We start from the raw sequence: 26,768 nt of genomic DNA, 5'->3' as shown, positions 1-26,768 counted from the left end.
ATGTTTCCTCCATCATGGATGCTCCATGTCTTCAGTGGTAACTTATTTTACTGTATGAAAACCAGGCTTTGCCAGTTATCCCTGCACTACTGATAAAATACCATAAAAAAACGTTTTTGGGAAATATATTGAGAGGATAGTGAGAGGATAATCTTGTGGTCGAAATACATGAAATTGCTAAGATGCAGGAACTGTGAACTTATGACCTTGTGGATCTCACAGACGGTGCAGAATGCAATGTTTTGCATTATACTTCACAAAAAATAATTTCACTGAAATGAAAAGACACACGCAATGAACAATGGAGAAACGCAATGGATTGAAACACTTTTTCAACGGGAGATACTTTGGCAGAAAGTGTGAGTCCTGAGCTAAGGAAGAGATACCAGCCGGACAGAGACAGATCGTGACGGAGGCTTTCAAGCCAACCGATTCCTTTCACATCAATGCCCTTCTCTTTATGAACTGATCGCTCCACAGTCATGCAGGCTCACTGATCATTATGCATGGTCTTTGTTCCTCTCAACCAAGAACTTCTTTGGAGAGACAAATACAATGTAATCCACTCTATTGTCAGAATGGATGCATCTCCTTCCCCGCTGTAGTTCTTTCCTCAGATTAAAAAGAGAAAAGACCACTGACAACCAAGACTCAAAAGCAAAATGAACACTAGAGTTTCAAAGCTTTAACGCCAAAATGTGCCTGGTTTTGTCACGTTTTCAGAGCTTTTAATCTACAAAAGGTAAGACCATAGAGACAACGTTTTGAAAAACATACAGACCAGTCAAAAGTGTGTCCAAACTTTTGACTGGTCTGTATGTTTTTCAAAACGTTGTATTTGTCTCTCCAAAGTACTGTACACACACACACACACACACACTGAACAAGCCCATACACACACACGCGCACATACGCCGACACACAAAACGGCAAACATCTTTCCCAGTATTGATAGGTCTCAATAAACTAATGGCCCAAAACAGTACCTTTCACTTCAGCTTTAATCCCTGAGAGTAACAATGTGATTGGCCTAACCTTCCAGCAGCACAATCTCACAAAAAGGCTCAACATCTACTCTAACAACAACTACCTTTTTCCTAATATTCTTTGAGAGGGAAAGCTAACATCAAGTTGGCATCTGTCACGCCCTGACCTTGTCACGTCTGCTCCCGCTCTTCCCCTCCCCCTGACGCTTGAGGGCGCCAGAATGCCTTGCATCACTCACTCCTGCCATCCATCACGTACACCTGCCTTTCCTTGTCACGCGCATCAGCGTTATTGGACTCACCTGGACTCTCTTATCACCTGTTCATTTCCTCCCCTATATGTGTCAGTTCCCCAGCTCTGTTCCCTGCTTCTGCATTGATTGTTTTTCTGTTTGCTAAGCTGTTTATGTCTCGTTCCATGTCCGTTATTTATTAAATGTTACTCCCCGTACCTGCTTCGTCTCTCCAGCGTCATCCTTGTGATAGATCGTGACAGAATGCAGAAGCCATCACACGAAGCATCGGGGAGTACTGGCGTTCTGGTTGGTATAGTGGCATCGGCTCTGGGTCACCACCGATGGAACCGGGGGTGCCTAGCCTGCTCGTCGGGCTTCCACGCCCTAGCAGGCTCGAGAGGTTTCCTTGCCCCGGTTGGCTCGGATGGCGCCCATCCCACGTCGGGCCTCAGCTGGATCGTCAGTTCTTGTCTGCCCAGCCTGTCCAGGAGTTTTTGTTTGTTTGTTGTTTGTTTTGTCGGTGACGTCGGGGGTGGATTCTGCCGCCGATGGAACCGGGGGTGCCTAAGCCAGCCCGTCGAGCTTTCATGCCCTGGCTGGCTCGAGAGGTTTCATTGCCTCGGTTGGCTCGGTGGCTTCCCATCCCACGTCACAATCCACCGGATCATCGGGTTTCCTTAGCGGGATCGACAGGCGTCTGGACTCAGCCGGATCGTCAGGCTCCCATGCCTCAGCCGGCTCGCCAGGCTCTCACGCTCCAGCCGGTTCGTCGGGCTTCCACGCCTCAACCGGCTTGCCCAGCGCCCATGTCTCGGCCGGTTTGCCCAGGTGGGACGCCGGGTGGCGCCCCTAGTGGGGGGGTACTGTCACGTCTGCTCCCGCTCTTCCCCTCCCCCTGACGCTTGAGGGCGCCAGAATGCCTTGCATCACTCACTCCTGCCATCCATCACGTACACCTGCCTTTCCTTGTCACGCGCATCAGCGTTATTGGACTCACCTGGACTCTCTTATCACCTGTTCATTTCCTCCCCTATATGTGTCAGTTCCCCAGCTCTGTTCCCTGCTTCTGCATTGATTGTTTTTCTGTTTGCTAAGCTGTTTATGTCTCGTTCCATGTCCGTTATTTATTAAATGTTACTCCCCGTACCTGCTTCGTCTCTCCAGCGTCATCCTTGTGATAGATCGTGACAGACCTTAGATATCTCTGTTTTTCTATATATTTTGGTTAGGTCAGGGTGTGACTAGGGTGGGTACGCTAGTTTTGTATGTCTAGGGGTGTTGTATGTCTAGGGGTTTTGTATGACTATGTTTAGTTGTCTGTCTGCACTATTTTGTATAGCTTCACGTTTCGTTTGTGCTTTATTGTTTTGTTGAGTTTTCAGTTTATTAAAATATGTGGAACTCTACTCACGCTGCGCCTTGGTCTCATCTTTATGACGAATGTGACAGAAGATCCCACCAAAAATGGACCAAGGAGCGTGTACAGGAGGAGTGGACTTGGGAGGAGATCCTGGATGGGAAAGGACCCTGGACGCAGGAGTATCGCCGACCTAAGGAGGAGATAGAGGCAGCGAAAGCGGAACGGCGACGATACGAGGAGATAGCTCAACGGAGCAACCACGAGAGACAACTCCAATAATTTTTTTGGGGGGGCACGTGGAGCAGTCGGCGGAGCCGAGGAGCGATCCAGAGCCAGTCAGGGAGTCGGATGAGGAGCTCGACGCAAGATTCCGGAGGGAGGTGCTAGCATTGAGAGTGCTGCAGAGCGGGCGGGCTGAGGTGCGTGTCATCAGACCGGTGTCACCTGTACTGGTCCCACGCATCAGGTCTCCAGTGCGCCTCCACAGTCCAGTACATCCTGTGCCTCCTCTCCGCACTCGCCCTGAGGTGCATGTCATCAGCCCAGTGCCACCTGTACCGGTCCCACGCATCAGGCATCCAATGCGCCTCCACAGTCCAGAGCTTCCGGCGACAGTTCCTGGTCCAGAGCTTCCAACGACGGTCCACGGTCGGGAACCTCCTGAGACGGTCTACGGTCGGGATCCTCCTGAGACGGTCTACGGTCGGGATCCTCCTGAGACGGTCTACGGTCGGGAACCTCCTGAGACGGTCTACGGTCGGGATCCTCCTGAGACGGTCTACGGTCGGGATCCTCCTGAGACGGTCTACGGTCGGGATCCTCCTGAGACGGTCTACGGTCGGGATCCTCCTGAGACGGTCTACGGTCGGGATCCTCCTGAGACGGTCTACGGTCGGGATCCTCCTGAGACGGTCTACGGTCGGGATCCTCCTGAGACGGTCTACGGTCGGGAACCTCCTGAGACGGTCTACGGTCGGGAACCTCCTGAGACGGTCTACGGTCGGGATCCTCCTGAGACGGTCTACGGTCGGGATCCTCCTGAGACGGTCTACGGTCGGGAACCTCCTGAGACGGTCTACGGTCGGGATCCTCCTGAGACGGTCTACGGTCGGGATCCTCCTGAGACGGTCTACGGTCGGGATCCTCCTGAGACGGTCTACGGTCGGGATCCTCCTGAGACGGTCTACGGTCGGGATCCTCCTGAGACGGTCTACGGTCGGGATCCTCCTGAGACGGTCTACGGTCGGGAACCTCCTGAGACGGTCTACGGTCGGGATCCTCCTGAGACGGTCTACGGTCGGGATCCTCCTGAGACGGTCTACGGTCGGGAACCTCCTGAGACGGTCGGGGGTCCAGAGCCTCCAGTGACGGTCGGGGGTCCAGAGCCTCCAGCGACGGTCGGCGGTCCAGAGCCTCCAGCGACGGTCGGCGGTCCAGAGCCTCCAACGACGGTCGGCGGTCCAGAGCCTTCAGCAGGGGTTCTCAGTCTAGAGCCTACTGCGACGATCTCCACGGTCCGGGGCATCCAGAGATGACCCACGGTCCGGAGCTTCCAGAGCTGCGTCCAGAACCGGAGCCGCCACCAAGGGTAGATGCCTACCCGGACCCTCCCCTATAGGTTCAGGTTTGCGGCCCGGGAGTCCGCAACTTTGGGGGGGGGGGGGGGGGGGGGACTGTCACGCCCTGACCTTAGATATCTGTTTTTCTATATATTTTGGTTAGGTCAGGGTGTGACTAGGGTGGGTACGCTAGTTTTGTATGTCTAGGGTTTTTGTATGTCTAGGGGTGTTGTATGTCTAGGGGTGTTTTATGTCTAGGGGTTTTGTATGACTATGTTTAGTTGCCTGTCTGCACTATTTGTATAGCTTCACGTTTCGTTTGTGCTTTATTGTTTTGGTGAGTTTTCAGTTTATTAAAATATGTGGAACTCTACTCACTTGGTCTCACTCATACAACGAACGTGACAGCATCAGAAAAGAAAAACACTTATTATTTGCTCCCTGCTGGAGTTTCTCTTGAATAGGCTGTTGGTTCATCCTGTAATATAATGTCTATAAATTGTAGGAGCCCGGAAAGTAACATGGTACTAAAGTCATCAATGTGTATTGCCTCTCTAACACAGTACTCAGAGGAGGAAGCTGAGAAAGCAGACAATGATCAGCTAGGTAATGGACCACGTTGAACTTGTTAACACTATTAATCCATTTCTGTCACCAGTGTTTCACTAACTACGTGAGGAGACACGCCATTAGCCTGGCGCACTATCTAACGGGAAACTACTCATTGGGAATAATGAAGCGGATAGGTTATGTGATGTGGCGGAACTGGAAATAACACTGAAGGATTACTCTTACCGGTAATTACTCGATCAGTAAAAATCTTCCATCTTTACCTTACTTTACTTAACATGTCAGTAAAAACTCGATAAACCTTTAAACATACATGTATGCATCTGTCCAATAGCGCTCTGCTGTCTTGGAAAAGAAAATATGAAATATTTTGTCAACAAAAAGTTTAATCTCATTACTGTATTGGACACTGTGTAATGGTCTTGCACATGGAACTGATATCTATTAGGATGGTGACAGTTTCCCTCCATTATCCACAGTGAGAGGTGATCAGGCAGGACTGGGTTGTAGTGGAGCTGCAGCCAGAGGAGATTGGCTGCAGGCTGCAGTCCTCAGTTGGCACTAATGCCCGTCACTAACACTAACACCGGAGCACCTTGATTTACTTCTGCTCATTGCTCATGCAAGAGGGCATCTCTGAATCCTCCACAACCCTCTGTTTGTCCTCCAATAAAGATCTCCAAGCTCTGCTAAAGCTACTGAAGCCTAAGTGATAAGACAAATAATGCAAAATGTAGGCAAGTAAAAATATGAATAATTGATTAGATTTGGTATATTATTTGTTAAATTCTTTGAGTGTTTTTCCCTTATTACAAAAGCTGTGAATGACTCATGTAGTCGTTCAGAGATGAGTAAGGGAAACAAATTAATATAATTACGTGCATTATAATCCAGATTGCCACAAATTAATGCTCTGACTGGAGTGCTTTGTGTTAATCATAATGAGAAAAAAGTGTATGATGCAAAGTAAAGTGGCCCTGCGTGCCCTGTGCATCCTCAAACATCCATTCAGCACCTCTCTAGGCTTATTCTCATACTTGCAAGTGTTGTTGAGCATAACGTCCTCGACACTGTGCTTGTGCTATTTGTTCTACACCACATGTAAGTAAACTAAAGTATGCCAATGGATATCATTAGACTTATTAACCCCTCTTGGGTAGGGGGCAGTATTTTCACGTCCGGATGAAAAGCGTGCCCAAAGTAAACTGCCTGTTACTCAGGCCCAGAAGCTAGGATATGCATATAATTAGTAGATTTGGATTGAACACACTCTAAAGTTTCTAAAACTGTTAAAATTATGTCTGAGTATAACAGAACTGATATGGCAGGCGAAACCCAGAGGACAAACCATTCCAAAAAAGAAAAATCAGCCTACCACTGTTTTCAATGGCTGTCACTTTTATTATAAGGAGAAATCCTCCCAGATTACAGTTCCTAGGGCTTCCACTAGATGTCAACAGTCTTTAGAAAGAGTTTCATGCTGGTTTTTGGAAAAATGAGCCAGAAATTGTAGATTTCCTAGGTGGCTCCCATTTTGGCTGTAGTGTTTCCAAGCGCGTGGAAGAGAGCGCGTTCTTTGGTATTTTTCTCCGGTAAAGACAATAATGATTCTCCGTCTTAAATTTGATCGTTTATTCACGTATTAGGGTACCTAAGGTTTGATTGTAAACGTTGTTTGACTTGTTTGGAAAAGTTTTAGTAACCTTTTGGGATTCATTTTGTATGCATTTTGATAGAGGGAAACTGGGTGGATTATTGACTGAAGCACGCCAGCTAAACTGAGTTTTTATGGATATAAAGAAGGACATTATTGAACAAAATGACCATTTGTGATGTATCTGGGACCTTTTGGAGTGCCAACAGAAGAAGATCAAAGGTAAGGCATTAATTATATCGCTATTTCTGACTTTTGTGGCGCACCTGCCTGGTTGAAATGTGTTTTTCATGCTTTTGTATGCGGGGCGCTGTCCTCAGATAATCGCATGGTGTGCTTTTGCCGTAAAGCCTTTTTGAAATTTGACACAGCGGCTGGATTAACAAGAAGTTAAGCTTTATTTTGGTGTATTACACTTGTGATTTTATGAAAGTTAAATATGTATAATTCTCTAGTTTGAATTTCGCGCTCTGTAATTTCACCGGATGTTGGCCAGGTGGGACGCAACTGTCCATAAGAAGTTAATGTAGCACTGCAGAGGGCTGCAGAACAATAAATGGCAGCCCTGAAGGTATCCCAGTACTATTCAGCACCATGGACCGCAATCCTAATAGCACCAGTACTATTCAGCACCATGGACCGCAGCCCCAATATTACCAGTAATGTTCAGCGCCATGGACAGCAGCCCCAAAAGCACTAGTACTATTCAGCACCATGGACAGAAGCCACATTAGCACCAGTACAATTCAGCTACATGGACAGCAGCCCCAAAATAACTAGTAATATTCAGTGCCATGGACAGCAGCCCCAATAGCCCCAAATAGCACCAGTAACTATTAAGCGCCATGGACAGCAGCCACAATATCACCAATATAATTGATAGAGATCTCCTCTTTGTATCTGTGCCATTATAGCTCTATTTGTCACATGCTTCGTAAACAACAGGTGTAGACTAATAGTGAAATGCTTACTTCCGGGTCCTTTTCCAACAATGCAGAGTTAAAGATAAGCTTATTTTGTTGACTTGCAGCCAGTCAATATGCTCTCAATGGTGCTGCTGTAAAACCTTTTGAGGATCTGAGGGACCATGCCACATCTTTTCAGCCTCCTGAAGGAGAAGAGGTGCTGTCGTGCCCTCTTAAAAACTGTGTGGGTGTGTGTGGACCATGTTAATTTCTAGGTGAGAAATTTGAAGCTCTCAACCCGCTCCACTAAAGCCCCATTGATCTGGATGGGGGCATGCTCGCCCCTCCGTTTCTTGTAATCCACGATCAGCTCCTTTGTCTTGCTGATGTTGAGGGAGAGGTTGTTGTCCTCTGACCTCCTCCCTATAGGTATCCTCATTGTCGTCGGTAATAAGTCCTACCAGTCGTGTCGTCAAACTTGCAAAAGTTGATGATAGTGAGTCGTGGGTGAACAAGGAGTACAAGAGGGGACTAAGCACACACCCCTGAGGGGCCCCATGTTGATGGTCAGTGTGGTGGATGTGTTGTTGCCTACCCTCAAAAGTCAGTGAAGACACTTGCCAGCTGGTCAGCACTTGCTCCGAGTACGTGCCCTGGTATTCCATCTTGCCCCACGGCCTTGCGAATGTTAACCTTTTCACACATACCAACAAACGGGTGTGATCATTCTATAGTGGTCCTTGTTGCGTACGATCAAACCAGTGTGATTAGACCGCTTGATTAGAATGCTTATTTAGAACGTCCATTTTCGATTGACCCAACATTCAGCATTTGAGCTGGCCACACTGTTTTTTTATTCACAGAAACATTTAGCACAAACACAGTCCTTACAAAGTTATGTCCAGAATATGACCAGTTTATTTTTGGATGCAATGTTCAGACATTCACAGAAGTATCTACAGCATAACACAATCAGTCAACCTGAAAAATGTAGGCAACTTTTGTCCTAGCGCAAACTGAGGAAAGATAGACGTAACACAAGCGGTCATATTTTTATAACTCTTGGCTGACAGAAATGAATTAGCTAATAGCAATTAATATTTATAATTAATCACATCACAGGTGAGCTCACCATAGATCGAAATAATTGAGTAAAACACTTTGTAGAAATCAAAAGTAATCCAACGATGGGTAGTTTGTGCGCGCCGGGAATGTTTAATTTTCCCCATCACCAAAGATAATAAGAGGAGACAAGATGAGTTTGGTCTGTTTATAGTATGCATGTTGAAGGGGGTGTGTCATCTACGATCATCCACTTCCCTTCATTCACTTCTGGAAGTTTACCCGAAAGATGAGTGAACCATTCCTTCACCTCATTATAACATCTTTGGTCTGACAGATTACGTGACACCCAGAATGCATTGTATAATGTCAACAAACATGGCGCCACACATAGCTGGCAAATAGCTTAGCATTAGCTCATTATAATCAGTACAACCTTCAAAAAAGTATTCAAAAGTATTCATCCCCATTGGTGTTTTTCCTATTTTGTTGCATTACAACCTGTCATTTAAATTTATTTTTATTTTTATTTAATGTAATGGACACACAAAATAATCCAGATTGGTGAAGTGATATGAAAAAAAAAAACTTTAACAGAAAATTGGTGCGTGCATATGTATTTACCCCCTTTGCTATGAAGCCCCTAAATAAGATCTGGTTTAACCAATTACCTTCAGAAGTCACATAATTAGTTAAATAAAGTCCATTTGTGTGCAATCTAAGTGTCACATGATCTCAGTATATATACACCTGTTCTGAAAGGCCCCAGAGTCTGCAACCCCACTAAGCAACGGGCACCACCAAGCAAGCAGCACCATGAAGACCAAGGAGCTCTCCAAACAGGTCAGGGACAAAGTTGTGGAGAAGTACAGATCAGGGTTGAGTTATTAAAAAATATCTGAAACTTTGAACATCCCACGGAGCACCATTAAATCCGTTATTAAAAAATGGAACACAACCCAGCCAAGCCGCACTGCTTCTTGACACAATGCCCGCTTAACCAGGAAGCCAGCTGCACCAATGTGTCGGAAGAAACACCGTACACCCGGCGGTGTGTCAGCGTGCCCGCCACAGGAGTCGCTAGAGCTTGATGGGACAAAGAAGTCTCGGCCTGCCAAACTCTCTCCTATGCACTGCCTCATGGGTCTCCCAGTCACTGCCAGCTATGACACAGCCTGGGATCGAACCCGGGTCTGTAGTGACGCCACTGCGATGCAGTGCCTTAGAACGCTGCACCACTCGGGGGTCCCCGCAAATTGATTTTAACAAATAATTGGTCCCCCAAAAAATGCGGCCCTCCGTTGAATTTAAAAATCCCGATGTGGCCCTTGAGCCACAAAGTTTGCCCACCCCTGATCTATATGATAGCACCATTACTAGTCAACACCATGTATCATAATAGCAGCCTCAGCAGGACCAGTATATCTCCAGTACTATCAGCAGCCCCAAATGCGCCAGTGCTATTCAGCACCATGGATGGCAGCACTAATTGCACCAGTGCTATTCAGCACCATGGACGGCAGCCCCATTAGCACCAGTCTATTCAGCACCTTGAACAGCTGTCCCATTACCGCCATCCCTTAAGGCACCATTGACAGTACCCTCCACTATGTTTTCAGCATCACGTGCAGAGTTGGCTGGTCAGACAAAGTTTGGCAGCTTGAGCACTTAAAAAATATAGATTGTTTTAGATGGGTGTCCTCCTAACAGACTTTTTCTAAGCAGAGGGTGAAAAATCTGTGAGCCCGCCATCGTATAAAACAACTTTCAAAGCTGACTGCTTCCAGAAGAACATTTGGTTATTTTGGTGTGTTTTAAGAAAAGGGGCTCTCAATAATAAACTCAAAGAAAAACTCATAAAGTGAGAAGGAGACAAATACAAAAGCCTTGACTGAGTTCTGGAGCACTAAAACAAAAACACAGACTCTCGTTCACATACTCTGTTTGAAGGTCTAGCGTTCAACCTCCATGATAGAGGGCAAACCTCTCCGTCAGTGTTCTGTTCTTCCCTTCCGTCCTCTGGATGGAAGTGAACTGACTCCATGCAGGTTTGGGGAGAATGGAGACAGACAGACACAGCAAAGACTATTTGTTTTAAATGACAAGCTTATTCAATGAGTACCCACTTTCGTTCCTTTCTCCCTGTTCTGTTCACTGCTACTGGCTACAGATTGGTCTAGGTGGCAATGATGGATGGTTGCGACAAACATCCCTGGACAGCTAATTAAAGAAACCTCATTTGATGAGGGGGCTCCAGACTTAAAGAGCATTAAATGCAGGGCCTGAAAGCAGGCTGAATCCAATTACCCATTGTCCTTAATGACAGAGAGAGAAAGCTTATAACAAGCCATTGGCAACCAGTCTGACTATGTGTATGATCCAAAAATGAATTTGAAGGCTTTTAAAAAAATATAGTAATTTTATCTAAATGTAAAAATGGATACAGTCAAGTGCTGAACTCCTCTACAATTCACTCTCTCTATACGACTGAGTACAAACAGACAAGACAACTGAATGAGAGACAGAAATGCAATTCAACGAGTATCAGGAAACAGTTAAATGCTAAGAGCGGCTCGTTGACCCTGACCAGGAAGTGTCCTGACTTTGACTCACTGACTCACTGAGATCAGTGATGAGGCCCATGGCAACGTGTACACATCTGAAATGGTAAACACGGTGACCTGGCTAAACATCAGAAGTGAATTTGATGTTACCATTTTTATCTTACACTTGGAGAAGGTCACCATCACTAACAGCCCAGAGGTTAGGCTTAAGAAACTGGAGAACTCTTGTAGTTCAGCATGTGGGCCAATGATAACAGAGGTTCGAACACATTTACATTTAAGTCATTTAGCAGACGCTCTTATCCAGAGCTACTTACAAATTGGAAAGTTCATACATATTCATCCTGGTCCCCCGTGGGGAATGAACCCACAACCCTGGCGTTGCAAGCGCCATGCTCTACCAACTGAGCCACACGGGACCACAGTTGTACTTGTACCCTCAGTGGATTAGGTCTACTACTGGGCTGTGTGTGCAGGCTGACACTTGGGGTCACATGAGTTAATATGACACTGATATATGCATAATATACAGTTAGGTACACAACTTATGTAGGCTAATCATGAGTGTTAATACTGACATTATGGATACAGTAGCTAGAGGGTGTTATGGATTGGAAAATGAGGCTAGTCTACAAAATATATATATGCACAAATGCACATAAGCTTATGTAAATCCATGTACTGTGTGCCTAAAGAGAAAGCCTTCCTTGTCCACAGGGCTTGGCTTAACCGGATATGGTAGATATGGCAGGTGGTACGGCGGGAAGGGTCACTCCACACATTCAGTTTGAACTGCTTTGACGAAAGTCTGACATAATGCTACATAATAAGGCATCGGCGCCAAATATCTTTGATTCTTTCTATGAACACAGAGAAAATGCTGCAGGGAGAATATTCATATTCCTCATAAGACATCCAAATGTGAGTGTCTATATTATTTTGCTCCTGCTAAAAACAGACACAGAATTCTGGAAGCATTGGCAATTAAACGTTGCCTTTTTTTTTTTTACGCTGTAGGCTACCCCTCTTTTTCACATATCAGTTTGGGACACTTTCGTTTGCAGCTAGGCTACTTTTATCTTACATCTACAAAGACAAGGCAACAGATTGTTAAGAATGTTCACAGTAATTGGATGACCCGTTGCATAATCCTGCGTGCTTGATGTACGACGGGATAGTGTAAATGTAAGCTTGATATAGAGAACCACAGTATTGTAAAGCTTTCATTGACGTGAGTCTTGTTGAAAAAAATGTCAGATTTAACGAATTCCATATAGTTTTGCAGGTATGGGATAACTACATTCACGTAGCATATGTGGTGTCATGTCGAGGAAAACCGGCTACGCGTTTGTATGTGTTCTATAACACGCTAACAGTATCCCCAGCACATAAGGTCATATCGCAAAGAATCCTTCACCCAGGATGACCAATCTATGAATTTGACAAATAGTGACCACCAGTCTATGAGATAAAATACACTGACTTCAGTAGGACGGTGCAATAGACTGGCACATCATTCTGTAAGACCCTAAGAACGCATGTTTTTCAAACAGGCTTTTCTTCTCAAACAGTAATTGGCAGAAAAAGTCTTACCATATTAGCTCTAAAGCCATGTACATCCCGTTCAGATAGTGCTTCTTAGGGCAAAACGCATCCCTGAACATCATCAGGAACTCTGCCACCCTCTGTCTTCTTTGCTTTCCCGTTCCCCGTTCTAGAGTGACTTTCAGAACCAGAAATCACACACGCCTCCTACGAGAAATGGCAAAGTAGCCAGTGTGGAATTTGCTCGTATGAATTGATGACTTCGACTACTTGAGCGCCTAAACAGTATTCCCCTTGCGGTGCTCCATGTATTCATCTGAGCGTCGCTGCTAAAAGAGCAAATGTCCCTTGAAGCCATGCATTCACACCAGCACTAGAACGCCGTAATCTAATTAGGACACAAAAGGCACACTTAGATTATATGCGCAGAATACGCTACATGCGCCCCGCTGCGGACAGCGCACTATGGGCAGACCACAGGCTACAACCAAGCATGAGCTGTGTTGTAAACCCTATTAAATGAACTAGTGACTCCTCAACGTGTTTCATGTTTTTGTAATGCCAAGAGACTGTTGACTATTGTGTGAGTACAGTACTGTAGCCTACACCTATGGGCTACGCTTGCCAAATTGCGTAGGGGAGGGGGGGGTGCAGTGCAATTATAGCTCAGTGGCTTTACCTATCTGTCCATCTGTTCAGTGAGTAGGATTACATCAAATTCTGTTGCGCCAGGGTATTCAGAAATACAAGGACCAGTAAGTAGTAAGCGGCCTTCAAATCAACTGTGATAAAGTCGAGCAATGACACAAAGGTGATGTATTTCCTTGAATGATGTAGTTACTGATGGACAGGATTATGGGGGGGAGCATGGTTGGTATTCATTTTAAATGGCACTTAAAATGTAGGATGTCTCAACAAGGCAATAAAAAAAGAAGATAACGCAGTCTGTGGTGCAATAGTAGTCCCAATGATTACGAGGGAACTGACATCATAGATATTACAGATTGAATGATAAGCATTCTACAATTTGGTAAACTCCACACTTTGTTGACTCCCATTTGGAAAGCAGATGTTTGTTTCCTACAGTGTCAGATTGTTATTTAATTCATCCTGATATGTGATTTATTGTACACACCTGGGAAGATCAATTCAACCATTTATTTTAAAAACTCTCAGACTTGAAAAGTACCCTCTGGAGCATGACAACATGAATTTACAACTTCAGATGTTTACTGTAGAATTAACAAAACGAACTGAGTTTTATGAGGGTAATTCCAATCTAAGATGCAGGTGCCTCTATTACCTTAGCAAATCAGCAGACCGAAACCATATAACATACACATCCACATCAATAAAAGGTCAAGCAAAAAATAAACAACCTTCCAGTCTTATTTATGGGAACTTGACACATTACAATTCTATCCTGATGGCAATGTGCCAACAATAAGAGAGCCTTCAACACACAGACAGAGAGAGACAGGGAGAGAGAGAGAGCAAGAGAAAGCGAGAGAGCAAGAGAGAGCGAGAGAGCAAGAGAGAGCGAGAGAGCGAGAGAGCAAGAGAGAGCGAGAGAGAGCAAGAGAGAGCGAGAGAGCATGAGAGAGCGAGAGAGAGCAAGAGAGCGAGCGGGAGAGCGAAAGCAAGAGAAAGAGAAAGCAAGAGAGGGAGAAAGCAAGAGAGAGAGAAAGCAAGAGAGAGAGAGAAAGCAAGAGAGAGAGAGAAAGCAAGAGAGAGAGAGAAAGCAAGAGAGAGAGAAAGCGAGAGAGAGCAAGAGAGAGATAGCGAGAGAGAGAGCGAGAGATCAAGAGAGCAAGAGAGTGCAAGCGAGAGAGAGAGCAAGCAAGCGAGAGAGAGAGATAGCGAGCGAGGGAGATAGCGAGTGAGCGAGAGAGCGAGAGAGCAAGAAAGCAAGAAAGAGAGAGAGCGCAAGCGAGAGAGAGCAAGCGAGAGAGAGCAAGCGAGAGAGAGAGAGAGAGCAATCGAGAGAGATAGAGAGCGAGTGAGAGCGAGAGAGAGAGAGCGTAAGAGAGAGATAGAGAGAGCAAGAGCGAGAGAGAGATAGAGAGAGAGCAAGAGAGAGCAAGAGAGAGAGAGAGATAGAGAGAGAACAAGAGAGAGAGAGTGAGCAAGAGAGAGACTATAGGAGCCAATCTACAGACAGGCAATAAATATTTGACACTCTGCCCAACGCAGAGACTAAATGTACTCTTCTCATGGTTATTGAAATTATACAGGCCTCAATGACGTCTTCAATTGGACTGCCTAGGTTTGTTGTGCCAGCAGTAATGAATGTGTTATTTGGAAAGCAAGAATAGCAATAATGGTACACTAGTAGGTCATTTGTACCAGCTTTTAAAAGCTCCTCTCTGCAATGGCGTTCCCCCTTGCAGAGGAACACACAGGGTTTTGGATGCACTGTTGCCTCACATTATAATAAGGCAATGTGTGGACCTAATATGCAAATATCCCTGTAAGTAATGGATATATGTACACATTTGTAATGTATATGTACATACTGAAATTAAAATGTCACATTTTCAATTAACACAGAAACCAATCCACCCTCATATAAGCTAGTGGATTCATGCTTGAAAGGTGTAAAACACTGATATGAATATATTCTATATGAGCACACAGGCCCTTTATCACAGCCTGAGGCTAATGAAATACACATGTTCAGGCATTTTGCGCTATATGTTTAGCCCTCAACTCTCCATTTCAAAGACCCACAGCAAAACAAATGGCAGCTGTTCAACAATATGTCATTTTGCTTCACAAAGGATTTAGTCCATCTCAAGTGCAATGGACACAGAATACAATTCAATATGTGTAGCTACTGTACAGAACCACCAGCATGTAACTGCTGCCATTTCTTTTGACCCATGTTGTTAGCTGACACTTGCCATCGGGCAGGAGCAAAGAGTGTGTGTTGGAGCTCTCCATGGTGCTGACAATGCTTTGGCTCAAAGACAGACCTCAAGTAAATCCGCTCAGTATGTTAAGTGGTGACAAATATGCTACTACTGTGTCATTGGATAATAACACATCCCAATAAAGGGTATTTAGCCCAATGACAGTATGTAGACACAATGCTGTGTGCAAAGCTATTATGCTGTAGGAGGGACACTAGTGATTGAACACTGGGTCTATACGTAAAGTTAACACCCATATACGGTACAGTACTTAAGACTACAAATCTCCACAGTGGTCCGAAGACATCAAGGTCTTGAAATCCCATCACGGTATCAGGGTCTGATCAGGGCTTAGGGTCCCTCATCGGTATCAGGGTCCCTCATCGCCGGCCACCTGTCCACAGATTCCTGTATCTCTCTCGCTCTCGTTCTCGTTCTCTCGCGCTCGCTATCTCTGGGCTACTCAACAACTCTCGTGGTTCAACTTTCACCCACTGCCATTCCCGTACACACCAACATGTGGTTTGGTTGTTGGCTACATTTCTTTCTTTACATTCCAAGTAACACCTTGTGTCCCATCCCGGAGCTTCAACCTGTGTCTTAGTTAGTGTAGGTCTGCTGGAGAGAGATGACGCATGTGGAGGATTGCGAGGCGGGCTCTGGCTCTGTGGTCCATTATAACAGTGCTAATTGCTCCTTCTCCAGTGGCAGTTAGGTGCCCTTGGGGCAGGAGCTGGCAACAGCAGGCACACACACACACACACACACACACACACACACACACACACACACACACACACACACACACACACACACACACACACACACACACACACACACACACACACACACACACACACACACACACACACACACACACACACACACAGCTTCCAATTGTCACTACAAAGTTACTGTGGAGTTGTGTGTAAGTTGTGACTTATTTTTGCCTTGGTCTCCACTGACAATGTGTTGGGAGTTCATATGTACCGTATGTTATGAAATTTGTGTACATTCGGTGACAGCCTACAGTAAATCTATAATTAGAGCGTGATTCGTGGCTGCCTATCAAGCATAATAAAAGGGACAAAGGAAATTTCACAATGGATATAAAGGTGAGGGTAGGTGTGAGTACAGATGTAGAATCTTCATTTGATCACTCTTTTGTTGCTGAGAATTTTCCTGCACAGCAGGAAATGTAAACTTGTAGTGTATTCGAGTTTTAAAAAGGCTTCTGAAGTTTGTAATTTCCATTTTAAAATGTTAGACATGATTTTCCCTAACAAAAGATTTATCAAGCCCTACATTACCACTAATTATAATCCACATAACCATTTCCTGGTGTAGCAAACTGGCTCAAATTAAGATCCTAGATCTGTAAGTGTCATTCATCTGTTATGTTTTATTGTGTTCCGTCCTTTTTCGGGGTTGGGGGAATATTTTTAAAACCTGCTTCCTCAGGAGAGATCATTTGGAAAGATCCACATTTATTTACAGTGTCTTTAATAAACGACCAGCCAGCAGGACTCAGTCTGAGCCTTGGAATCCTCAGATAAGAGCACGAGTACACCAAAAACCAGACGACTATTCACTTTAGTCATGGCAACGCTGGAGCGAGTGTATAAAAAAAATGTGTGTCTGAAGTTTTGAAAAGCCCAAAGTCATTATATCTGCTGTTTCCAGAGAAACTGTGAGAGGGTGATTACTGGAGATTACTACCACCTGCCTGTGCTGCCAGTCAGTGGCCAGGAGCCGTTCCAGGGAACTTGCACTAATATAACTAATTACAAGTGAAGTGGAAGGACACCCAAGGTCCCCCATTACAAGGCAGCAGCACCTCTATAAATGCAGTGGTGGCAGCTGACAGATTTTGTGGAATGTTTTTTGCAATATATTTACGAATTGCTTACTTAGACACCTTTACGGTCCCACTCAATCTAAATGGCAAAGCCCATCAATTCACCGTGAATATTAATGTGTGTTAAAAAGGAGCAATCTACACCGTTTTATGTTGTATACCATCCCTGCCCACACTGTATAGAATGGTGCTGCGAACAGCTCAGAGCACAGTACCATTCCTCCTACAGCTAGTGTCTAAATCTTTACTGAACTTTGGCCCTGTGAAGGGTTAGATAGGGCTCACGGTGGTTGGTCTGTGCTAATGTTATATATCTTTTTCTATGTCTTCAGAGTGTACCTGTATGTGTGTTTTCAGTATATCTTCCCAGAACATGAGAGTTTTCAGGATAACGTCTACATCATGTTCATAGGCGTTTCCGTGACACTTGAGCATTCAATTAAAGGCCTTTTCACACTACATTGTACTTAGCCAGAGGCTAGACTGGCCCTAGGCTAGCTTAGCCTGTGTTCACACAAGCATTTGTTAACCCTGGGCTAAGTTTTAGCACTGGGCAAAAAAAATGCATACTTGTATGCCACAGATAAGCAATACGACATCATTAACACAGGTCCAGCAATGTGCTCTGAGCACTCCAAACCACCAGAGTGAGAAGTGGAGGTGGTCTTCTGCTCTACCATATCTGGCCACCCGCCCTCACCATTCAAGGTCACTTGTCCTCTGTGATGAGGGACGAACCTATCACTCCATTATCTTTCACAGGGAAAATAACAGGTTGGTGCTGTATGTCTATTATTGCTGACAATTGAGGTCTTAGCATATAGCTAGTAGACAGATTCTGAGAGCCCTGGCTCTTGATTCGCTCCACCAGTGGTCATATACATAAGGATTTATAAAATATGATACAAAAGACATCAAATTTGCGAAAAACAATGAGACATCCTGGATGAGCTCAAACAATGACATGAGCATGACCCAGCGGTTCCGAAACGAGGGATCGCGACCCCACGTGGGGTGGCCTGATATGCAAATTGGGTCGTGGAAGAATTTCCAAAATCCTGGTAAAAAAAATATACACTGCTCAAAGAAATAAAGGGAACACTTAAACAACAATGTAACTCCAAGTCAATGACACTTCTGTGAAATCAAACTGTCCAATTAGGAAGCAACACTGATTGACAATAAATTTCACATGCTGTTGTGCAAATGGAATAGACAAAAGGTGGAAATTATAGGCAATTAGCAAGACACCCCCAACAAAGCAGTGATTCTGCAGGTGGTGACCACAGACAACTTCTCAGTTCCTATGCTTCCTGGCTGATGTTTTGGTCACTTTTGAATGCTGGCGGTGCTCTCACTCTAGTGGTAGCATGAGACGGAGTCTACAACCCACACAAGTGGCTCAGGTAGTGCAGTTCATCCAGGATGGCACATCAATGCGAGCTGTGGCAAAAAGGTTTGCTGTGTCTGTCAGCGTAGTGTCCAGAGCATGGAGGCGCTACCAGGAGACAGGCCAGTACATCAGGAGACGTGGAGGAGGCCGTAGGAGGGCAACAACCCAGCAGCAGGACCGCTACCTCCGCCTTTGTGCCAGGAGGTGCACTGCCAGAGCCCTGCAAAATGACCTCCAGCAGGCCACAAATGTGCATGTGTCTGCTCAAACAGTCAGAAACAGACTCCATGAGGGTGGTATGAGGGCCCGACGTCCACAGGTGGGGGTTGTGCTTACAGCCCAGCACCGTGCAGGACGTTTGGCATTTGCCAGAGAACACCAAGATTGGCAAATTCGCCACTGCCGCCCTGTGCTCTTCACAGATGAAAGCAGGTTCACACTGAGCACATGAGCACGTGACAGACGTGACAGAGTCTGGAGACGCCATGGAGAACGTTCTGCTGCCTGCAACATCCTCCAGCATGACCGGTTTGGCGGTGGGTCAGTCATGGTGTGGGGTGGCATTTCTTTGTGGGGCCTCACAGCCCTCCATGTGCTCGCCAGAGGTAGCCTGACTGCCATTAGGTACCGAGATGAGATCCTCAGACCCCTTGTGAGACCATATGCTGACACATGCACATTTGTGGCCTGCTGGAGGTCATTTTGCAGGGCTCTGGCAGTGCACCTCCTTGCACAAAGGCGGAGGTAGCGGTCCTGCTGCTGGGTTGTTGCCCTCCTACGGCCTCCTCCACGTCTCCTGATGTACTGGCCTGTCTCCTGGTAGCGCCTCCATGCTCTGGACACTACGCTGACAGACACAGCAAACCTTTTTGCCACAGCTCGCATTGATGTGCCATCCTGGATGAACTGCACTACCTGAGCCACTTGTGTGGGTTGTAGACTCCGTCTCATGCTACCACTAGAGTGAGAGCACCGCCAGCATTCAAAAGTGACCAAAACATCAGCCAGGAAGCATAGGAACTGAGAAGTTGTCTGTGGTCACCACCTGCAGAATCACTCCTTTTTTGGGGGTGTCTTGCTAATTGCCTATAATTTCCACCGTTTGTCTATTCCATTTGCACAACAGCATGTGAAATTTATTGTCAATCAGTGTTGCTTCCTAAGTGGACAGTTTGATTTCATAGAAGTGTGATTGACTTGGAGTTACATTGTGTTGTTTAAGTGTTCCCTTTATTTTTTTGAGCAGTGTATATATTAAAATATAGTCTTTGTCGCTCAAAATCATTGTAATGTGGTTAACCTTAAACATTGAAATGAAAATTATTCAAATCTAAGAGTAAAATTTCAACCAGAGAAGTGCCCTTAGATTGTGGGAAAAGGCCGCACTTGACCGTTGCACTTGAATCATTCCCATGGTGAATGGCTAGGCTCTATACACTATGAAACCACACACTATTGCAGAGACTTTGATATTACTGGCCGCAATTGACATTACTGGCCGCAATTGCTATGGTGAAAACCATGTGTGGAGAGGCAGGCAGAGGTACAGAAAATCACATCGATACCTTTGTCAAATAACACTATGAAACTAAGAATTTAGGCTAGAACTAGAAATCAAGAGGAAATCTCTACTGAACGACTCAAAAACTCCCCAGCATATGCTCTCCAAACGGACTTAGCTGTGAGGGCCTCGATGCCCATGCATTGACTTTTGTTCGCTACACGTCGGGGTACGCTATTCACGAGGACATATTGTTCTGTCTCACGATTCTCAAGCATTAAACGGCACAGGGGATTTTCAGTGTGCTGCGTGGCTGTATTGACGAAAAACAGATTCCATGGAATTGAATGGTGGGCTTTTGCACAGATGGGGCTCCATCTATGGCGGAACGGCGGGCAGGCCTCTGCACTCTAGTTATGAATATGTCTCCCTTTGCCATATGGACGCATTGGATGACACACCCACTGAGCTATAATGGATACACCAAGAGCAACTGGCGGCAAAAGAGCTGAGTGCAGAACTCTGAGAAAAGCAGCAGGTAACTTTGATTGTAAACTACATCGCTCACACCTGTTCGCAAAACTATGTGGAGATATGTGATCAGAGCATGACAATGTTCAATTTCACAATGAGGCTTGGTGATTATCGAGGGGGAGTTTTGTAAATATTTTTTTAATTGAGAGAGGAACTTTTGTCATTCGCAATGGATGTAAAAAAGAGACTTTGTTGACTTTCTGTGAAAAAATAAATGTGTCTCCTTGCCTATGTAACAGACTTACTGAACTGAATGCGGGCATGCAGCGGACATACCCCAAAATGTGACAGATGATTGACCAAATCTGTTTCACTGTGATCCTGGCTTAGTTGACATGCCGGTAAGTGAAATCGAACAGCTGATCGAGCTGTCAAGTGACTGAATGCTGCAGCCAACACATTTACGGGTCACTATGGAGGAGTTCTTGACTCAAAGTGAATACTGTGCCGTCTCCCTCCAAGTACTAAAACTCATCGTACGCTGATTCAGTGCTCCCGTCTGCATTTAAAAAAATATTGATCGAGGTTGGATGTGACAGGAGAAATGAGGTGCGCACTGACTCTGAGAAGCTCCGACGTGACGTGCATCAAGCACACCCGTCTCTTAGTGGTGGTGAGATAAGATCAATTCTGTCAGACTCATTTGCAATTGACTGTCATAGGCCCACATTAAAAGTATACAGTATGATTGGCTGTTAAAAAAAAGTAAAAAAGTAAAAGAAAGCATTGGCTGTTAATTACATCTTTTTTTTTTTCACATGGTTGCGCTCGCGAGAATTTTCAGATACAAACTGGGGTTGTGAGCCAAAAAAGTTTGGGGACCCCTGGCAAGGCTGGCATCAAGAATTATATTCAGATGGTAAAACAACAAACAAGGAAGATCAAGACATACCTAGGTTGTTTCTTCTTGATCAAAAAGCATATCTTTCCTCTTGGCCACAATGCCAGCACCTGCAAGAGAGAAGTTTATTATGGTTTTGAGCAACATTTTTATGAAAAGGTTATCTGTCGATTTTAATATTTTCACAGATATTATTTTTTTAATAAAAAAATATTGTTCAGAATTCTGAGCTACAAATAATCCTGCAGCAAATGGAAATGTGCATTTTTATGTTGATTATAATTAATGGTCCATTTTTGTAGGGGTTGATACATTTTTTGCAAGTGAATCAAGTCTGAAATTTCAAAGTGGAAATTACAAACAGCTTTTTTAAACTGCAAATACACTACAAGTTTTAAAATTCCTGCATTGCAGGAACATTCTCCTGCACCAGGCTGATCAAATTAAGACCCTACATCTGTAGTGATGGCTGGTTAGAGGATTGTTGGTTGAGTGATGCTCAATGTGTTTGTTAATCAAACATCTAGAGGCCAAAACTGACAGCTGATTAAAAGCTCTGTATGCATTCTCTATGTGAAGACAAAGTCCTATAGATAAAGACAAACATATAAGTGCCATAGATGAAGACAAGCATTGCTGTTTTGAACATTACAGGGTAATGTCACCCATGACAACCGCCTCAACCGTCCCAAGCAATGATTGATGAGAAATTTGACTTTTCACTGTTTTCTCAAAGGTCACACCGCCATCCTATTAAGAAGGATATATCTTTTATGTGAGAAGAAATGAGCGGGAAAGCAGCTGACAACAATGGGCATTGGGCAACAATTTCTCCTCCCCTTCAGGGTTAATGCCTGCTGTGGGGAGATAATGAAGAATTATAGGCTGTATGAACCTGAAACCCATGTTTGCCTTAGTTTTAATTAACTGTCAAGCGCTGTGTTTATACAGGCAGCCTAACTCATATCTTTTTTCTAAAATATCTTTATTTTTAAAAACCTTTATTTAACCGGGCAAGTCAGTTAAAAACAAACTCTTATTTACAATGATGGCCTACACAGGCCAAACCCTAACAACGCTGGGCCAATTGTTCGCCGCCCTATGAGACTCCAAATCACGTCCGGTTGTGGTACAGCCTGGATTCGAACCAGGGTGTCTGTAGTGATGCCTCTAGCACTGAGATGCAGTGCCTTAGACCACAGCACCACTCGGGAGCTAATAGGCCCATTTACCAATCACATCAGATCTTTTCGGAGCTGATCTGTTTGGTCAAAAGGACAATTAGTGAAAAAAATATCAGAATTGGGTAGGGCTGGGCGGTATACCATATTTTACAATATAATGGTATTGATGCACGGACCGGTTTGGGTGTTTACTTTACCTTCTATAATGGTATTCGATTGTTTGGTTTGTTATATGGAATACGCTGCGTGTAACATCGATTTTTATAGTTTACCTTGCTACTTGAGTCATCTCTCTCCGCTCTCTCTCTCTCTCCATGCTGCTTTCCACACAGACCTAGCACCGCCCCCTGTCACTCAAGGAGCGCATTTGTTGTTCCTCGACCACCAGACACTTGTGTTGTTTGCATGGTCAATGTAGAGCATGCAACAATGTTGATGACAACGATGCTGTTTTCACTTTTCTTCTTAATATAAACCCACTAGCGTTCTATAATAACACTAGTCGTTTGTGTTCCTTACATCTGAAAACAGCTAGTTTGTCTTTTCTTAGCAAGTTGGGCCTAAAGCTTGTTAGCCGCTAATGCTAATTGCTAGTTAGCTGGCTAGCGAGCTAATAAATGTACTGAGTGAGAGCAAACGTAATTAGCTATACAGCTTCATAATATCATTGATGGTGTAAACCTAAATCAGCATGTTGTTTGTGCAACAGTATCTTCTAAATCAAAGATGAATATACAAAGCATGACTATGTTAGCTAAGTAGCTAAGAGAAAATATTCAATGTAGCCAAAGATTATAGGGTCCCCTAGGAGACACTTGTCAACACTTTGGTTCCTACCCTGTCACAACTCCTCCCTGGCAACACTATTCAAAGTGCTCACTATTATATTCCAACTATAGAATTTGAGTAATCATTCTATTTACATGATTCCAACTGTTCACCAAAGTGTTTTGCTCTAAATCACAAGTCAAATCGCAACTGCAACATTTCGTTCAAAATAAGGTGCAGGTTGTTTGCCCATATCGTACAACACTACGTGGCAGTGTGGAAATGATCTCAAATTAGTGCAAGAAATGCAGAAATGTATGAAAATGCTGAAAAGTATTTTTGGTTGGGGTTTGATTGACCAGTATAAAACAATCAGAATGGAGAAAGGGCCATTGAAATCACTTAGAATGTATCTGTTGTCACTTTAGGGTCATGCACTACTCATGAATCAAATTTAGAACTTTTATTATTAAAAATCATAAAATATCGTCAAATACCGTCATTTTTTATTTATTTTTATACCCTGATATGATATTTGCCCATATCGCCCAGCCCTAGAATTGGGTGGCAGCTGGAACCGAAACAAAAGTCAAAATGGGGGAAGACATTTGGGTTGGGTAGATATACTGTAAATATGAATGACAATACATATTTTATTTTCATGACATGCTTGGCTTTAGTGTTAAGTTAGCGTGGGGATACGCTAGGCATCTTATTGATTAACTCCAATTGGAAAGCCACAGATATCCACTGGGATCTCATTTGGAGCTCATTTTACTACAGTACAATAAACAAAAGCTACAGTGTACAGATCATTATTACAGGAGCTGGCAAAACCATTAAAAATAAAGAAATACCAAAAAGATGTTGTATTCACATACAGTGCCTTCAGAAAGCATTCACACCCATTTACTTTTCCCACATTTTCTTGTGTTAGAGCCTGAATTGAAAATGTATTAAATTGAAAAATGTTGTCACTAGCCTACACATACATCATAATGCCAAATTGGAATTGTCTTTTTAGACATTTTTACAAATGAATTAAACATGAAAAGCTGAAATGTCTTGAGTCAATAAGTATTCAACCCCTAAATAAGCCTAAATAAGTTCAGGAGTGAAGAGTTGCTTAATAAGTCACATAATAAGTTGCATGGACTCACTCTGTGTGCAATAATAGTGTATAACATAATTATTTCATGACTATCTCATCTCTGTACCTCACACAAACAATTATCTGTAAGGTCCCTCAGTCGAGCAGTCCAGGGAAGTTTTCCAATGCCTTGCAAAGAAGGGCACCTATTGCTAGATGGGTAAATAAAAATAAAAAAAGCAGACATTGAATATCATGGCGCGTGGTGAAGTTACTAATTACACTTTAGATGGTGTATCAACACACTCAGTCACTACAAAGATACAGGCCTCCTTCCTAACTCAGTTGCCGGATAGGAAGGAAACCGCTCAGGGATTTCACCATGAGGCCAATGTTGACTTTAAAACAGTTACAGAGTTTAATGGCTGTGATAGGAGAAAACTGCAACAAGGCACTAAAGTAATATTGCAAAAAATGTGGTAAAGCAATTAACTTTTTGTCCTGAATACAAAGTGTTATGTTTGAGGCAAATTCAAGGACTAGGGAGTTTTCAGGATAAAAGGGAAACGGAATGGAGCTAAGCACAGGCAAAATCCTAGAGGAAAATGTTGTTCAGTCTGCTTTCCACCAGACACTGGGAGATTAATTCACCTTTCAGCAGGACAATAACCTAAAACACAAGGCCAAATCTACACTGGAGTTGCTTACCAAGAAGACAGCGAATGTTCCAATTTGACAGAGCTTGAAGGATTTTGAAAATAATAAATGGGCAAATGTTGCACAATCCAGGTTTGGAAAGCTCTTAGAAGACTCACAGCTGTAATCACTGCCAAAGGTGCTTCTACAAAGTATTGACTCAGTGGTGTGAATAATTATGTAAATTAGGTATTTCTGTATTTCATTTTCAATACATTTGCAAAAATTTCTGAAAACATGTTTTCACTTTGTCGTTATGGGGTATTTATTGTGTGTAGATGGGTGAGGGAAAAAAATATTTCATCCATTTTGAATTCAGGAAGGGGTATGAATACTTTCTGAAGGCACTCTACACCGGATAGGTGCAGTGAAATGTGTTGTTTTACAGGGTCAGCCATAGTAGTACGGCGCCCCTGGAGCAAATCAGGGTTAAGAGCCTTGCTCAAGGGCACATCGATAGATGGTTCAAATACCCAAGCCGACAAGTGGAACAAACGACTTTTCGGTTACTGGCCAAACACTAGGCTACCTGCTGCCCATTATTTGGGGTCAAGGTTTCAAGGTCATAGCTAATCATCCACATGTTACTATATAAAAGTGTGGACAAGTCCTGTCCCAGCATATGCATGACATTATCAACCCTCTGAGACAAGACCACTCTTAACCGAACCAGATAAGCAATAAAGCGTTCCAGATATTAAACCAAACATTAGATTCTCTTGACTACTTCCCCTCTATGACATTTGCAGACATTAGCAATATAGTTTAAAACTGACTGGGACATACAATTCTAATAATTTGACTCAAATGAGAAGGGGGAAATCAATGATCAATTTAAAGGTTAAGCCTTCTTAGCTTTCTTGCAAAGGCATAATCCTATCGATCTGTCTCTGTTAAAACGGAGACCTGATAGTCGGGACGACAGACACTTAATCTTTCATACTCATCTACAACACAGAGTTAACCATTAAAGCAGTACAGGGACCAATAGAAAAATGGTATTGTCAAAGTGCAACTAATTCTCTACAAACAACTTTGACAATTCATGGGCTTTCACCTCAAAACAAGTCATTCAACATGCCACCTTGTTGCCGTCCGTCAGCCAATTGTTAACACTTCTAATTTTCTGAACTACATTTAGTTCATCTTCACCTTTTTGGGGAACAAACATATTTAAAAGCTACAACACTGATACCAAAACTCTCAATTCTTCATTTCTGGAAAGATAACTTCTACTTGAGCGAACAAAATTGAACTGAGCGTGCGAAAATCTTGCTCATCCTTCAAAAAGACAACAGCAATCTCCCCCTCTCTCTGGAGACTGCAGGTATTCATCTAGTGTGCACCATGGGCCCTTCAGTTTGTGCTCTGCTACCATCTCCCTTCGACGACTCAACAAGACTGAGCTAATACCAACACCACAGTCTACAAAATGCCATTCAGCCTTCTGAGGCATGAGCTGACTGTTTTCTTTTTATATTAAAAAGTGGAATTAGGTCACCTGGCAACCATTCAAAGTTTGGGGCTTTTAATAGCAGTCTTACTAAACT

At 44.0% G+C, this 26,768-nt stretch overlaps 1 protein-coding gene across 1 annotated transcript in view; it reads right to left on the bottom strand.

Annotated features, from left to right (window-relative positions):
• LOC139580887 (protocadherin-15-like) overlaps positions 1-26,768 on the bottom strand; it is a 220,646-nt gene that overhangs the window by 174,385 nt on the left and 19,493 nt on the right. The window contains exon 2 of the mRNA XM_071410010.1: positions 21,532-21,590. The gene's annotated coding sequence lies outside the window, so the exon portion shown is untranslated. The remainder of the gene's footprint in view (positions 1-21,531; positions 21,591-26,768) is intronic.

This window comes from Salvelinus alpinus, chromosome 7, assembly GCF_045679555.1.
Source record: "Salvelinus alpinus chromosome 7, SLU_Salpinus.1, whole genome shotgun sequence".
In the NCBI taxonomy this organism is placed as follows: domain Eukaryota; kingdom Metazoa; phylum Chordata; class Actinopteri; order Salmoniformes; family Salmonidae; genus Salvelinus; species Salvelinus alpinus.
This window is presented reverse-complemented; position numbering and strand designations above follow the sequence as displayed.